This window comes from Sciurus vulgaris (assembly GCF_902686455.1).
Source record: "Sciurus vulgaris genome assembly, chromosome: 9".
NCBI classification, from domain to species: domain Eukaryota; kingdom Metazoa; phylum Chordata; class Mammalia; order Rodentia; family Sciuridae; genus Sciurus; species Sciurus vulgaris.
The window spans coordinates 59,643,948-59,661,319 of NC_136469.1; the positions used below are offsets into that span (position 1 = coordinate 59,643,948).

The 17,372-nt window shown below is 35.6% G+C and overlaps 1 protein-coding gene across 5 annotated transcripts in view; it reads right to left on the reverse strand.

Moving 5' to 3' along the window:
• The window catches only part of LOC306669710 (uncharacterized protein), a 130,774-nt gene that overhangs the window by 104,354 nt on the left and 9,048 nt on the right, over nucleotides 1-17,372 (reverse strand). The window lies entirely within an intron of this gene.

The following is a 17,372-nucleotide window of genomic DNA, read 5'->3' on the forward strand; positions in this document are numbered from 1 at the left end:
ACCCTGCATTATATATATATGTATATACTTATATAATATATAAATTTGTATACATAAATTTATATGTATGTGTGTTTGTGTGTACATACCACATTTTATTTATCTGTTCATCTATGGATAAATATTTTCCACATCTCAGCTAAGCAATGTTGCAATGAACTTAGGAATGTTAACATCTCTTCAAGTTCTTGATTTCAGCTAGATGTGAGGCGTGTGGTTATAATCCCAGCGGCTTGGGAGGCTCAGGCAGGAGGATCGCAAATTCAAAGCCAGACTCAGCAACTTAGTGAGGCCCTACAACTTAATGAGATCCTGTCTCTAAATAAAATATTTAAAAAGGACCTGGAATGTGGCTCAGTGGTTAAGCTTAAGCCCCTCTGGGTTCAATTCCTGGTACTGAAAAAAAAAAATCCTGATTTCAGTTTTTTTGGATATATGACCAGAAGTCTGTGCCTTAGCCCATTTGAACTACCATAACAAAATATCATAAACAGAAACTTACTGCTCACAGTTTTGTATAATGGGAAGTCCAAGATCAAGGTACCAGTTGATTCAGTATCCGTTAGGGGCATGCTTTCTCATAGATAGTCACCATAGACTCAAAAGGTCACCTGGTAAAAATGTGCAAGGGGTCTCTTCTGCCTCTTTTATAAGGACACTGATATCACTTATGAAGATTCTGCCCTGATAACTGAATTACCTCCCCAAAGCCCCACCTCCTGAAACTATCACCTTGAGATTGAGGATTTCAACATATGAATTTAGGAGGACAAAAATATTTAGGCCATACGTGTAGAATTGCTAGATTAAAGACGTAAATGTAAGATCTGACTTGAACCTGGAGAATATAATGCTAAGTAAAATAAGTCAGACACAGAAAGAAAAACACAGCTTGATATCACTTACATGTCGAATCTAAAAATTCGAATTTGTAAAAGCAGAGAGTAGAATGGTAGTAGCCAGGGAATGGAGGATAAGGAAAACAGGGAAGTATTGTCCAAAGGCTACAAAAGTTCATTGTTCCTGGAGAATAAATTCAGGAGATCACCATAGTGTCTATAGTTAGTATCGTTGCATTATATGCTTGAAATTTGCTAAAGAGAGCTGGGTGCAGGGGTGCACACTTGTAATCCTAGTGACACGGGATGCTGAGGCAGGAGGCTCTCAAGTTGGAGACCAGCATGAAAAACTTAGAGAGGCTAGGTCTCAAATTAAAAAGGGCTAAAGATGTGGCTTTGTGGTAAAATGTCCCTGGATTCAATCCCTGTACTGAAAAAAAAAAAAAAAAAAAAAAAATTGCTAAGGGGGTAGATCTTAGATGTTTTCAACATACACACACACAGAGATATCATAACTATATGCGTTAATAAATAGGAATTAGCTTAACTGTAGTTATGTATGACAATGTATATGTGTGTGTTTTATATGTGTGTGTGTATCACACTTTAAATATAAACAGTATTTGTGAAGTATACATCAATAAACTTAGGGGGAAATCATACTATTACAAAATGTGCTTTTTTCAACATAGACATTAAGAGATTTAAATATTATTCTCATCAATATGATGGCACATGCCTGCAATCCCAGCAACCCAGAAGGCTAAAGCAGGAGAACTGCAAGTTTGAGGACAGCCTCAGGACTTAGTGAAGTCATAAGCAACTTAGCAAGACTCTGTCTGAAAATAAAATACAAAAAGTACTGGGGATGAAGCTCAGTGTAAAGCACCCCTGCATTCAATCTTCAGTACCAAAGAGAAAGAGAGAGAGATTTAAATATTATTCTCAAAATTATAGCATTGTATTAAAAATAAAATATAAAAATTTACAATTTATTAATAATAATTTAAGTATACAACAACATAAACCATGAGCACAGCAAGCTTTTTATAAGAAAAAGGGGAAAGCTCCAAGAAAATTGATCTAAGCAATAATTTCATGGACATGACACCAAAACACAGGCAACAAAAATAGAAATAACCAGGTAGAACTACATAGAATTGAAAAGCTTCTGCAGCAAAGAAAAGAGTGAACAGCCATCCTATGAAGTGAGGCAAAATCTTTGCAAACTATATATTTTATAAGGGATTATTTTCTAAAAATATATAAGGAACTTCTACAACTCCATGATAATAAGCAAATAAATGACAAAGCTTATTAAAAGCCCAGTTTAAAAGTGGGCAAAGAACCTGAATAGACCTTTCTCCAAAGACCATACACAAATGGCCAAAAGGTATATAAGAAAATCATTAGGGAAATGCAAATCAAAACCACCATGAGTCAGATGAGGTGGTGTGTTCCTATAATCCCAGCTACTTGGGAGGCTAAGGCAGGAGGATCACAAGTTTGAGGATAGTCCTAGGAATTTAGTGAGACCCTGTCTCAAAATACAAAATATAAAGGGCTAGGGCTGAACCTCAGTGGTAAAGTACCCCTGGGTTTAGTCCCTGATAGCAAAAAACAAATAAACAAACAAAAAACACCATGAGATATCACCTCATCATTGTAAGGGTGGATGCTATATATTTTTTTTTTTTTTTGATGGGGCATTGAACCCAGGGATGTTTAACCACTGAACCATAGCCCCAGCCCTTTTTTTTAATTTTTATTTTTATTTTGAAACAGCAGTTCGCTAAATTGTTTAGGGTCTCACTAAATTGCTGAGGCTAGCCTTGCATTTGTAAATCCTGCTACAGACTCCCAAGCTGCTGGAATTACAGGTGTGAGCCACCACGCTGGCTGGATACTTTTTTTTTTTTTTTTTTTTAAAGACAAGTGATGGAGATAATGTTGAAAAACTGGATCATTTGTGCACTGTTTGTGGCGACGTAAAATCATGTGCCACTATGAAAAACAACACGGAGTTTTCTTAAACGAATTAAAAATATAGTCTTTCTTTTTTAATTTCTACATTTATTTAAATCAGTTTCAACTTTCTTCAGTTCAACATCACAAGTGAGGAAATATAGTTGGTTTAGTCAGGGAACAATTCACCCAAAGACCTTAAAGCTAAATCCTTTAGCATCCAGGCTGAATAAACAAGAGGGAAACTGGGGTGAGAAATACTTAAGGCAGAAGGACTACACCAGTCAAGTGTTAGTTACTGTTCTGATTCATAGCGTGCATGCCTTCTGATGGAACAGGCATTGGGAAAGACAAGCAGCAATGGGAAATTACCTTCCAGAAAATTCCAACAGCTAATCTCCAGTGTCTCAAATGTTAATGAGTTACTTAAGAACTCCATTGGCCATTATTCAAATATTCTACCAGTTGAGAGAAAAAACACGTTTCTGAAAGTTTTGTAAATGTGTTATGATTAGATTTCATTTCTACTTAGTTTCTTTTATCCTCATCTGGCAATTCCCAATGTAAAATACTTTCTCCTTTACTGAATTATAAAGAGTTTCAACTCTTTCTAGATGATAAAGTCTATATGTTTTCTGCCTTTAAGACAGAAATGTAGAGCTGGCAATTACCTTTGAGTTAATTTTGACCAACTCTCTCATTTTATGAGTGAGAAAACTGAACAACCTAAGAAGTACAGTGACCTCGCCAAGGCCCAGCAGCTGCCTAGAGCCAATGACATTGTAGATCCCTGAATTTGTTTTGGCTCTAATACTGACAATAGCTGGGGAGGGGTAGCAAAAGATTTATCAAATAAACAAAGATATTTATCAATCCACAGAATGGATTTTGTATTATTGGATTGGAACTGAACATGTCAACATAATTCATTCATCTATGTGGAAATAAGTGCAGTTGTAAAAGTATGTATTTGTATTAATACATATGTGTGTGTTCGTTGATATGTGTACTCATACATATATTCCCTCTCTCTAACCACTAACAGGGTCCTGAAGTGGTGATCCCCTGCCCAACTTAAGAACACTAAGCACTCAGACATGGCTTACAAACCAATTTCCATGAAAAAGAACAAGTCCTCCTTGAAGAAATGATTGATGTCAGGGATGAGATTGACTAAGTACTATATGAACCCAGAACATCTTGTGCCCCAAAGCGAGAAAGAGCCCAGAATGACAGGGATATATTAAAAGTACACAGATGCCAGCCTGAAAGGGCTCTTCCGGGCCAAATCTGGGACCCTTGAGGCATGGTAGTAAGTAAAGGTCCTTAAAAAATATGATGATTTAAATAAAATGGGACAACATGGATTTAATTTATATAAATGTATAAATAGGTACATAGAAAGTTTGACGAGAAATAGAATGAGGAAGAAAATTTCCAAGTACCTCTTCACCTCTTCAAAAAGACACTGAATATGATTTTGAACTGGATCCTTTCACCATAAAGCACATTATTGGGACAAATGGAGAAACTTAAATGGAGTCAGTGGACTTGATATGGATTCAATGGTAGTAATGTCATAATGGTGATTTTCTAATTTTGATGGTTATATTGTGATTTAGGTAAGAGTATGTCCTTGTTTGTAAAGAATATACCCCAATATGCTTCCAAAATTCCTGAATATTTACATGTAAAACGTTAGGAAATCATTGAATAAAATATCTTTTATCCCCTTACATTTTCAAAATTATGTTTATGTTTAGCCAGCTGTGGTAGAGCACACATATGATCCCAGCAACTTAGTGAGACCCTGACTGGAAAAAAAAAGGAGCTGGGGATGTGGGAATGGAACTCATAAATTAATCATCCTTTGCATCTTCTAATTTGCAACTATATATAAATAACATAGCTTTTTACATTTAAAAAAAATTGGACATGATGGGTTTAAGATTAGCCACTAGTAACTAATGATTTAGGAAAAGAAATTTCATGTTACTGTACTTGTAACTTTTCTGTACGTTTGAGATTTTTTTAAAGATTGTTTTTCCAGTAGTAGGGATTGAACCAAGGGATGCTGTACTACTGAGCCACATCCCAGCCTTTAAAAACTTTTAATTTTGAGACAGAGTCTAAAAAGTAAGTAAAGAGAGTTGCCCAAGCTGGCCTTTGACTTGCAATCCTCCTGCCTCAACCATCCAAGTAGCTGGGATTACAAGTGTGCACCTCCATGCCTGGTTTATATGATTTAATTTTATTTATTTATTTATTTTTATTTTTTGATTTTTTTATTATAATCTTTTTAATTTTTACAGACTGCATTTTGATTCATTGTACACAAATGGGGTACAACTTTTCATTTCTATGGTTGTACACAATGTAGATTCGTACCATCCATGTAATCATAAATATTTATAGGGTAATACTGTCTGTTTCATTCTACTATCTTTCCATCCCCCACCTGCCTCCCACCCCATTTTCCTCTACACCATCCAAAGTTCCTTCATTCTTCTCCTCCCCCCAACCCCCCTTATATATTGTCATGCACTTATCAGAGAAAACATTTGGCCTTTGGTTTTTTGGGCTTGGCCTATTTCACTTAGCATGATATATTCCAACTTTATTCATTTACTAGCAAATGCCATCATTTTATTCTTCTTTATGGCCGAGTAATATTCCATTGTGTATATATACAACAGTTTCTTTATCCATTCATCAATTGAAGGGCAACATGATTTGATTTTAAACCACCCATATTACCTATATTCAGATTTTGTCACATAGTTGTTAATAAATACAACTTCCTGAATATTAATTATTTCTTGATATTTCACAGAACATTCTTCATTAAATCAAAATTTTGCTTTTCTAATAGTTTATGAATTTACTCCTATTGAAATAGCTATTAAATATATTTTGGACTCATAAAAATTTAGTATTATGCTTAATCAGTATTAAACTTACTAGTTTGAGTAAGGTGATTCTAAAACTTACCATCAATTATAAGTTAACATCAACCATTTATGGTACATTTAAGTTGCATTGATAAGCAATTATATATTTTCAATTTATTTTATCAAATATCTGTGATATCTTAAAAACTATCCCATTCCCCCCATCATTATGACTCTAATGAAATAGAGATTTAACTTTGTTTCTTATGCCTTAAAAATATATCTCTTGAAAAATATTCTTCAATGGTACAGCACTTGCCTAGGATGCACGAGGCCCTGATTCAATTCTCAGCACTGAAAAAAAAAAAAAAACAACTAAAATATTTTTTAATTTTTAGTGTATCACATATACTAAAAAATCCCAAAGAATTATATATGTATTAACCATATATATACTTATTTGCTTTTTGATAAAGCTGCTTGTTGACAGTATCACATATCTACAAAGCAGTCTGAAAGCTAGGGCAATGCAATAGTTTCTTGCATAACAAAATGTTGTTTTCCAGTAGTGCCAAGTATCCACTTTTTTGCATTTGGGTGCATATTCCATTTGTGGTTCCAGCAATACTCATAAATTAGCATGGTAATCACCACAGCTGTACATAGAGGCTGAGGAATAATTTTCATTATCATGCAATTCATATTACAATTGAATATACAAATCTAAATATAGCATTAGTCAAGTGTGCTACTGATTCTTTAAAGATTTCACTGTTACTTTAAGAACAACATAAACTTCCATATGGTTGACAAAAATATTATCACAAGCAAACCCATTACAATGCATGAACTTGCTATGTAAAAGTCAAGATTCATTGCTACGGGTATTGCTTTTAAAATTTTATTAAAATTTCCAAATGTTATTGCTTCAGCAAAATGAAATTTTAACCAATTAAAATTAATTTTTAAAACTAAGTTTTAATGAATCAAGAAATGTCATCTCGCTGGGTGCAGTGGTGCACACCTGTAATCCCACTGGCTCGGATAGCTGAAGCAGGAGGTTTGCAAGTTCAAAGCCAGCCTCAGCAAAAACGAGGCGCTAAGCAACTCAATAAAACCCTGTCTCTAAATAAAACACAAAATAGAACTGGGCAGGTGGCTCAGTGATCAAGTGCCTTTGAGTTCAATCCCCAGTACAACCCCTGCAAAAAAAGCAATATCATCTCATTTGGTATACTATTAACATAAATTAAGTGAAAATCTTGATCATAATATAATAAGTAATTTTCTAGAATGAGAGAAGAAAAACAATTCTTATAAGAATAAAAGTATAAAACTTATTAAATCTATATGCCTTTACATTATACCATCTATACATCATTGCTCTACTAATACAAGACCAGGCATACCAACTACAATTAAAATTAATCCTTTACATCTTCTAATTTGCAGCTACATATAAATGACATATCTCTTCCCTGTCTCTGTCTCTCTCTTTCTCTCTTTTTGGCTGTAATAAGGATGGAACCCAGGGGTACTCTACAATTGAGTTACACCCGGGTTCTTTTTATTTTGTATTTTGAGAAAGGGTCTCAATAAGTTGTCCAGGCTGACTTTCAACTTATGATCCTCCTGCCTCAGCCTCCTGAGTAGGTGGGATTACAGGTGTGTATCACCGCACCCAATTCTCTTCACATTTAGAATTTTTTGTCATTATAAACATAAATATAATTGTGTCAATGTTGAAGATAAAGCACATTTCATTCAACAATTTGTTAACTTTTTACATGCAAATATTCAGGAATATTGGGAGCCACAAATGTTCGGGCTGATTTGTTAGAAGTCATTGCATAAATGTATAAAGTTATTAGTGTTTTATTCTCAAGCGACCCAGGATTTAGATCTTACTTACATGGATAAATTTCAATTGATCAGGTGATGTAATCTGATTCTGAGAAGAGATTATCGACTGTTTCTTATACAGAAGAACCCCAGTTAAGATTACAAAAACAAAGCCAACATGCTGTAGTAGGCTAATAATAGACATTGCCTACATTAAAGTACTGACAGCTGCATTGTTTTATTCCTGTCCCACAGAAACAGTATATATCTTGCAGCTTTATTATAATCTACTCGACATAATTTAGAGATACCAAGAGAATGAAAAACTAATGGAATCATTAGATGCATTCTATCAGGTAACATCTTATTTTGTCAAGAGGTTAAAAGATTCTAAGAGAACTATTAGAAAAAATAGGATTTTTCATTTTGTTTTGTTTTGTTTGCTTTGTTTTGTCTGATACTAGGGATTAAACCCAGAGGGCCTTAACCACTGAGCCACGTCCTCAGCCCTTTTTATTTTTTATTTCAAAACAGGGTCTTGGTAATTTGCTGAGACTGGATTTGATCTTGGGACACTCCTGCCTCAGCCTCCTGAGTTGCTAGAATTAAAGGTGTGTGCCACCACACCCAGTAAAAATAGTAGTTTTATTATATCAGGATAACTGTAGTTAGAACCTCACAGATTTAAATCTAATAATCAGACAGTATAGATTGGCAACGCTAAATTGATAATAAACGCTAAAGTTGATAATAAAGAGAACAACTTTGCTCTTGCTCCAGGTGTTTGTGAAAATTCTCTGCTCCCCAAGTATACCAAAATACCTAAATGAGAATAATTCTAGATTCTGAGGGGAAAAAAAAATCGAGACAGACTTTGTCATTAAAATATGTTTATATTATTTTATTGTCACATCTTTTTCTTCCCCCAGAAGTATCATCTATATCCAGGACAGTCTTCTTTTTTTTTTTTTTTTTTTTGTGGTACTGGGGATTGAACCCAGGGCCTAGTGCATGTGAGGCAAGCACTCAACCAACTGAGCTATATCACCAGCCCTGTGTGTTGTTTTTTCATTTATTTATTTATTTATCTATTTATTTATTTATTTATTTACTTTTATGTGTGCTGAGGATCAAACCCAGTGCCTCACACATGCTAGGCAAGCACTCTACCACTGAGCCACAACCCCAGCCCTCCTTTGTTTTTTTTTTTTTTTCGTTTATTTGTTTCTTGTGATTTTGGGATGAACTCCAGGTAATGAAGAAGGGAAAAAGGAACAAAAGGAGCACAGGCAATAGAGGGAGAAGAGGAGGAGCAACCAGTGGTGTCTTCGAAGTCAAGAAAAGAGTGTTTAGAGGAAAGTGTTGTCACGCTGCTAAGAGGTGAGAAGGCAGAAAATTGACAAGGGATTCTGACAAGAACCATTTTGGAGGCCTACTGGGAATTAAGCCTAGATATAAGTGGGTGGAAGAGAGAATTGGAGATGAAAAATCACCACCTTAAAAAAGGATTTATGAAGTATTCCATGAGAGGGAGCAAAGTAAACTCTACCCTGACTGTAATAGGAGCAAAGTAGAAGATGAGTGCAGGAATGGGGAGGATGCACGTATGCCATCGGTAGGAAGAGAATTGTGGTATTCTGTTACCATGGCAAAATACTTGAGATAATGCATTTATAAAGGGAAGGGGTTTATTTTGGCTCATCGTTTCAGAGGTCTTGGGCCCTGTTGCCTTTAGGCCTGTGTTGAGGCAGTGCTATGGCTAGAGTATATAGCAGAGCAGGGTTACTCACTTCATGGAGGCCAAGAAACAGAGGCAGGAAAGGGCTGGAGTCCCAACATCCACTTCAAAGGCATGCCTCCAATGACTTAACTTCCTTCCACTAGGTCCCTCTTCTTAAAAGTTACATCACCTCCCAAAAGTGCCAGTTTGGTGTCCAAGCCTTCAACAATAGGCATTTGGGAGACATTCAAGGTGCAAACTATAGCAAGCACATTCTCACAAAACGAGGTCATCAATTGTATTAAGAACAAGCAGGTGGTTAAGACCTAGAGGATGGTCTTCCTGTCATTGAAGAGGATAGTGGGACCCCAGCCCTTCCTCTTTCTCTCTCTCCTCTTTGGCTACCCATTCATAAAGTGGAGGGTTTTGGTTTTGCTATGCTTTATACTCCTATCACGACATATGGCCTCCTGCCACATATACCAGAGGCCTAAAAGCAATAGGTCTACTTGATTGTGGACTGAAACCTCTGAAACTGTGAGCCAAAATAAATCTTTCCTCCTTATAAGTTAATAATCTCAGATATTTTCTGTGACAAAGCTAACATAGGACAGAATAAAACTTTATCTAAGCGAGGCCTAGCATCAGTGCAGCAAAATGGGCATTAGCAGACTCAGTCAAAATACAGGGTTCTCGCTGAGCTGATCTAATTCTTCTACTGATAGAAATATGTTATAGACAGATTTTGCTGTTGATTAAAGAAAAAAAATTTTTTTTTAGTTTTGTTTTCAAAGTACTGTGTACCTCTTAAGTCATTACTAAAATAAACATCTTTAAAGTGATATTCATGATCTTTCAAGTGGTTTCTTTTTCTAAGGAAAGGTGGGAAAAAAGATTATATTTCTTTAGTTCTCTCTTCATGACTCACAAATAATGTTGCTAGAACAACTTTTCATTAATGCAGGATGTCTAAGTGCATTTTTAATTTTATTTTCATAAAAAACTGAGTTCAAGTGTATAACAACACTGAGAATTGACTGCAAATTGAATTGTACATTACTTGAAACAATCTAAGTCACAGTTAATGTTGTCTGTTGCTTCTCAGTATGGTATTCATTTTACCTACAGCTTTCGAAAAAGTGAACCTGTTTTGGGTGTTGAAATTAAAGCAAACACAGAAACAAGCAATATATTAAAATAAAGCTAAGACAGCATAACTGAGGTATTTTTCAGCATTATGAAATTATTTTATTTATTTATTTATTTATTTATTTATTTATTTATTTTTGGTACCAGGGATTGAACCTGGTGGCACTTAACCACCAAGCCACATTCCCAGCCCTTTTTATATTTTATTTTGAGGCAGGGTCTCATTAAGTTGCTGGGGGCTTCATTAAGTTGCTTAGGCTGACTTTGAACTAGACATCCTCCTGCCTCAGCCTCCCAGGTAGCTAGGGTTACAGACCTGTGCCACTGCACCCAGCTTATGAAATGATTTCTTTGGTATTTTTTTAGTGGAAAATTTTATTGTATTTAACTATTTTTAAAATTAATGTAGATAATTTTTTTACTTTTGTGAAATGAAAATTGGTCACGCATTCAGGTTCAAAATGTATCTCATGTAGCTCAAACAATTCCGTTTTGCTCAAGAGAAGTGTAATATTCTCAGAGGTCAATTAGATCAATGTCTCTCAGCTGGGAAGTATCAATGTCAAATCATCAATATTTTGCCATACTTTTTGTTTCTCCTGCAAAAAAAAAAAAAAAAAAAAAAAAAAAATTCTTTTTTGAGCCAGAGCTTTGCCGTAATCCCAGCAATGAGGGAGTCTAAAGCAGGAAGATTGTAAGTTAGAGGCCAATCCTCCTGTTGAGGCAATTTGGCAAGACTGTCTGAAAATAAAAAAGGACTGGGGATGTAGCTCAGTGGTACAGCATCTCCAGGGATAAATCCCTAGGACCACACAAACTAAAGAAATGAATAAATAAAATTTAAAATAAAATTAAAAGGTTTGGGGAGATGGCTCAGTGGTAAAGCACCCCGGGGTTCAATCGTCAGTATAGGGCAGTAGGTAGATCTCTTATTTTGGTTGCAACATTGTAAAGCAAACTACAGAAGTTATTTCATCTTACACTTAAATATTTTATTGTGTGCATCTTTAAAAATAATACAATTTTCTTACATACATTTCCTTTCATAACTGCCATTGTTTTATAAAATAATATTAATAATAATTCCCTCATATTACCTAATGCTAAATGCATATTATTGTTTTTTTTTTTTTTTTTTTGTACTAGGGAATGAACCCAGGGGCACTTAACAACTGAGTCACATCCCCAGCTGTTTTTCAAAATATTATATTTAGAGACAGGGTCTCACTAAGTTGCTTAGGGCCTCGCTAAATTGCTGACGCTGGGTTTGAACTCACGATCCTTCTGTCTCGGCCTCCTGAGCTGCTGGGATTACCGGTGTGCAGTACGGCACCTGGCACATATTAAGTTTTTTGATGGTCCTGGGGATCGAACCCAAGGCCTCAAACTTCCTAAGAAAGTGCTATACCATTGAGCTACAGCCCCTCAATTTTTTTCAATTATCTAAAAAAGAAAAATTGGAAATTTAATGACATCAGTTTCCAAATATGTTTGCCAGTTTGAGTTGCTCTGTCTCTGATTTTTTTAAATCTCCATAATCTAAAAGTTTTCCCTGATTAGTCACATGTAGAAGAATGAGACTAGACCCTTATCTCTCATCCTGCACAAAAATCAACTTAAAATGGATCAAAGACCTAGGAATTGGATCAGAAACTTTGCAACTCCTAGACGAAAACATACGGTCAACACTTCAACATATAGATATGGGCAACAACTTTCTCAATGTGACCCCTAGAGCTCAGGAAACAACAAGAGTTAATAAATGGATGACATCAAATTGAAAGGCTTCTGCACAACAAAGGAAGCAATTAGGACTGTGAAGAAAGAGCCTACAGAATGAGAGAAAAATCTTTGCTAGCTACTTTTCTGACAGAGGATTAATATCCAGAATATAAAAAGAACTCAAAAAACAAATAAATCAATTAATAAATGAGCAAATGAATTAAACAGACACTTCTCAAAGAAGAAATACAAATGACTGACAAATATGAAAAAATATTCAACATCATTAGCAGTTAGGGAATACAAATAAAAACTACACTGGGATTTCATTTTGCTCTAGTCAGAATGGCCATCATCAAGAATACAAATAATAAGCCACCTGTAATCCCAGCAACTGGAGGCATTACCCCTTGTCACTTGCAACTTGCTATTCGCGGAGATGAAGAATTGGACTCTCTCATCAAGGCTACAATTGCTGGTGGTGATATGTAATTATTAAAATTTTTCAGTTCACTTGGGAAAGGAAAGAATTTTCAGCTTTAATCATTGGGTTTTAGTCTGGAAGAGGTCATCTAAGTATATTTTCATTGATGCAACATGGTTTGATAAAGTTTGCTTTTTTTGTATGTATATAACTCAGTGTTAATACTTGAACTTAAAGTTTTTAAGCACATCTACTAATTTAGCAGGAGGCAGGAGGAACTCAAGTTCAAACCCAGCCTCAGCAACATAGTGAGGCCCTAAGCAACTCACGAGACCCTGTCTTGAATAAAATATAAAAAGGGCTGGGGATGTGGCTCAGGGGTTAAGGGCCTCTGGGTTCAATCCATGGTACCAAAAAAAAAAAAAAAAAAAAAAAAAAAAAAAAAGAGAGAGAGAGAGAGAGAGAGAAAGAGAGAATACAGATAATAATAAAAGTTGAAGAGAATGGGGAGAAAAAAAGGAACACTTTTACACTATTGGTGAGATTATTAGTACAACCACTATAGATATAAGTCCAATTCATAATAGCCAAACTATTGAACCAGCATAAGTGTCCATCTATGGATGAATGGATCAAGAAAATGTGGTATATATACACAATGGAGTTTTATTTAGCCATAAAGAAAAATGAAAATTATGTCATTTGCAGGAAAACGAAGGGAACTTGAAAACATTATGTAAAGTGAAATAAGCCAAACTCAGAAGGTCAAGGGCTATATGTTTTCTCTCATATGTGGAAGCTAGAGAGGAAAAAGGAAAAGAAAGGTGGGGTGGGGGGGCACTGACTCATAAAAGTAAAGTGAGATCAGTAGAGGAAAGGGACCAGGGGTGGGAGGAAGGGAAGGGAAATAGTTGGGAGTGATTCTGGCCAATTTATATTATAATATTGTGTGCATGTACAAATATATAACAGCAAATCCCACCATTTTGTAAAGGTTTAATACACTAATAAAAAAGGGGGAAAAACTTAAAATATTTTTAAAAAATCAGACCTTATCACATGTCAAAAGCTCCCCCCAAAATAGTTTTTCCCTCTCCCCAACTTCAAGTTATTGCTTTGTTGAGGAAACCAAGTCAATTTCCCACACTATTGGTGTGGCCAGTATTCTCTTGCATTGTCTGTCTGATTATCTTTTTTATTAACTGACTAAAAGGTTAGTTTTAAGGACTTGCATAGATACAGTTTCAATTTTTTTTTTTTTTTTTTTTTATGGCCTCCTAGGTGAAACTGTATTTTCAAATCGATTGCATTAGAAGGCATGTAGTGTGTCTGGTTGTTTTAGTTTTAGTGATGCTAAGATTGATCCTTCATTGTAAATTTCCTAACAATCTTTCACTTAATAATTTTACGATAGATCAATGGATTGATGACCTCTAAATATTCATTTGAAAGACTGAAAATGTCTTTCAAATCTTTTTTTTTCTTTATTTATTAGCTGGATTTCCCCCGCCCACCCCACAGGGAAGAAATACTGGGCCTAGCACGTGTTAGGCAAGTGCTTCTATTGTCTAGCATTAACAAATGAGTGTCTGTTAGCCAGCCTTTCATCACTGTGACCAAAATACCTGACACAAGAACAACACAGAGGAGGGAAATTATATTTTGCTCATGGATTCAGAAGTTTAGTCCATGGTTGACTGAGGGCATTGCTGTAGGCCCAAGATGAGGCAGACCATCATGGTGGAAGGGCATGGTGGAAAAGAACTGCTTCATTTATGGCTGGTCAGAACAGGGAGAGAGGTGGAGAAGGCAAGGGGCCACATAATATGAATACTTCCAGGTCATGCCCTCAGTGACCCAATTCTAGCCACGCCCCACCTGCCTACTCACACCCACTTAGTCCAATCAAATTAGAATGAACTGATTAGGTTACATCTCTCATAATCCGATCATTTCCCTTCTGAATATTCCTGCATTAACACAGGAGCTTTGAGGGGATATCTCATATCCAAATCATAATGGCATCCTAATAATAGTAAATTACATAAATAGAGTTATTTAGTTGCAGTGCTGTACCTCTGAGGTACGTCCTCAGCCTTTTTTTTTTTTTTTTTTTTTTTTTTTTTTTTAATTTTGGAACAGGTTCTCTCTAAATTGCTGAGGCTGATCTCAAACCTGTGATCATCCAGCCTCAGCCTCCAGAGTAACTGAGATTACAAGCACGTGCCACCATGTATTGCAATATAGGTCTTTCAAAAATACTTTCACATTATTTTGTGACCGTAAATAAGGTTTATTAGAGAGGGCTAAGCACTGAGGCAATCAGACAAGAAAATTGTGATGGCTCAACACAACAAAAGTGTTGGTGTTTCTGGTTGTCAGGTGTCCTTTTATGTGATTAATCTTGTGGATTTAGCCTCCTCCCTGCGTTGGAGTCATATGCATATGGTACTCAAATACAGAGAAAGAGTGTGAATAAAGCACACCTACTTTTCAAGAGACTCGCCTTAGAAAGGAGTCTTTACCTCCACATACATTGATGAGAATCCCATGTCGCCCCTCTCTGAGAAGCCTCAGTATTTCTGGTGGAATGTTCTGGAGGTAGAAATGGCTCTTGGGAAGAGTATTACTTCATATTCTTCAGCATATTTACTCCAGTGTTTATATACATACGGAGAGCACATAAGTGAAATGGTGCTTTGTCCCTCATTCAAAATAGCCTTTGGAAATGAGTGAAGCAAATGAAACAAGGGAGCTTATGACAGGTGCAATCTTATATCTATATTTGCACATTAGTTATTTAAGATAAAATCTCAGCACCTAGCAGCGGCTGGAGGAGATTTGGCCACCTCCAAAGTATGCAGTGTGAAGAAAAATGAGCTTGCTTTGTAGATGTAATTTCAAGCCATGCCCCCTAGACTTTGAGGCCAGGTTGCTACAGTCAACCAACAGTAAAACTATAACATTTATATCCTATTTATCTGTATTTTTTTTTTATGTCACTGGAAATTGAACAGTAGTTTGAACTATCCATAAAGAATTTTTTATAAACCATCTTAATAGGAGAACACAAAATACTTCTAAACATACATTTAAAAAGTTCCTGAGCTGGGTACAGTGGCATATCTGTAATCCCAGAGACTTGGGAGACTGAGGCAGGAGGATCACGAGTTCAAGCACAGCCTCAGCAATTTTGTGAAGCTCTTGAGTTTTGATATACTTGCAAACAATGTTCTTATAAGTCCTTTGTGTGTGTTTGTGTGTGGTACTTGGGACTGAACCCAGGGGCACTCTCCCACTGAGCCAACCTCAGCCCTTCTTTATTTTTTATTTTGAGACAGATCTTGCTAAATTGTCAAGGCTGGCCTTGAACTGTGATCCTCTCCTCAGCCACCCACATCACTGAGATTATGAGTGTGTGCCACTGCACCTGGTTTATAAATCCTTTCTAAAAATCAAATCTACTAATATTTATCTTGGCAACACTAGTTAGCAGCCACTTAGAGTTTTAGATATTCATATGTAAAAGAATTATAAATCTGATATATATTTATGTAGCTCATAGACATACACCCTGTCTTCAAGCGCTCTATAGTTTAAAATATTCATTAATTTGATCAAGTTCTTTCTGCAAAATCAGTAAAGTTTTACTGCATTATAAAATTAATGATGTGAAGCAAGTACTTGTACATTATAATAATACACAATAGCATTGATTAGGCTTTGCCCTTTCCCTACATATATTGTAAAATTACTGAATTTTCAGCTTAGTTTGGAGAAAAAGTGACTTCTTTGTTTTGGAGAATTAAGATGAGTATTTTATTTTAACTTTAAAACAGGAAATAAAAAGCTAAACAGAGAGCCAAATGTAAATTTCCATATCCAGTAGTGAAATATGATAAATGGCTTGGGCAGCTCTTGCCTAGAATTGCTGGACTAATCTGTTAAATGGAGGAAGAGATCTACTCTGACTGCTTCCTGATGAGATTTTGAGCAGTTGAGAAGGCTTACTGAAGAAATTAATGACTGTTTCACAAAACATCAGGGCACAAGAAGACAGTGAAAACAGCCCTCATCTAGAAAGAATGGCATTGAAGTCTTAAGATTGTTCAGAAAGAGCTTTTACATATTTTATTTCAGACACAGGAAATCACAGTTATGTGTGGACACAAACATTAATCAAATTCTCTTATGAGTTTTCCATCAAAAACCCAAGGCCATAGAAAGAACATGGAGGATCCTCATCTGGTCTTTGTGTGTCTGAATGTTCTGGAAGTCTATTTCTTAGTCTTTTAAAAAGGAGATAAGTCATGTTCCTGTCTACCTTAGATGTTTTCAGGTGGAAATGGAAGTGTAGGTGCAAGTTCACTGAAAACTCATGAAATACCATAGAAAAGTAAATAATCATTTGGACAAATAATCACTTAGAGCAGTTGATTTTCTTTAATAACAGGTCTCAACTATTCTAAACCTGATGATTTATCTATTCCTACGTGCCATTGAACTATTCTTTCATCCCTTGCATGAGCCTTGGCAATACTAAATCCCAATAAGAGTAATTCTCTAGTGGTATTTTGGACTAAACAGAGGAGAGTAAATGGAGGAAAAGAGTTATAAAGGTAGGAATGATAGGAGAATAAATCAGACATTATTACCCTAGGTGCATACATGATTACATGACCTGTGCAACTCTACATCATGTACAACCAGATGAATGAGAAGTTATACTCCATATACTCCATGTATGATGTGTCAATGCATCTACTGTCATGTGTAACTAATTAGAACAAATAAAAAAAAAGTAATTCTCTACCCAACTG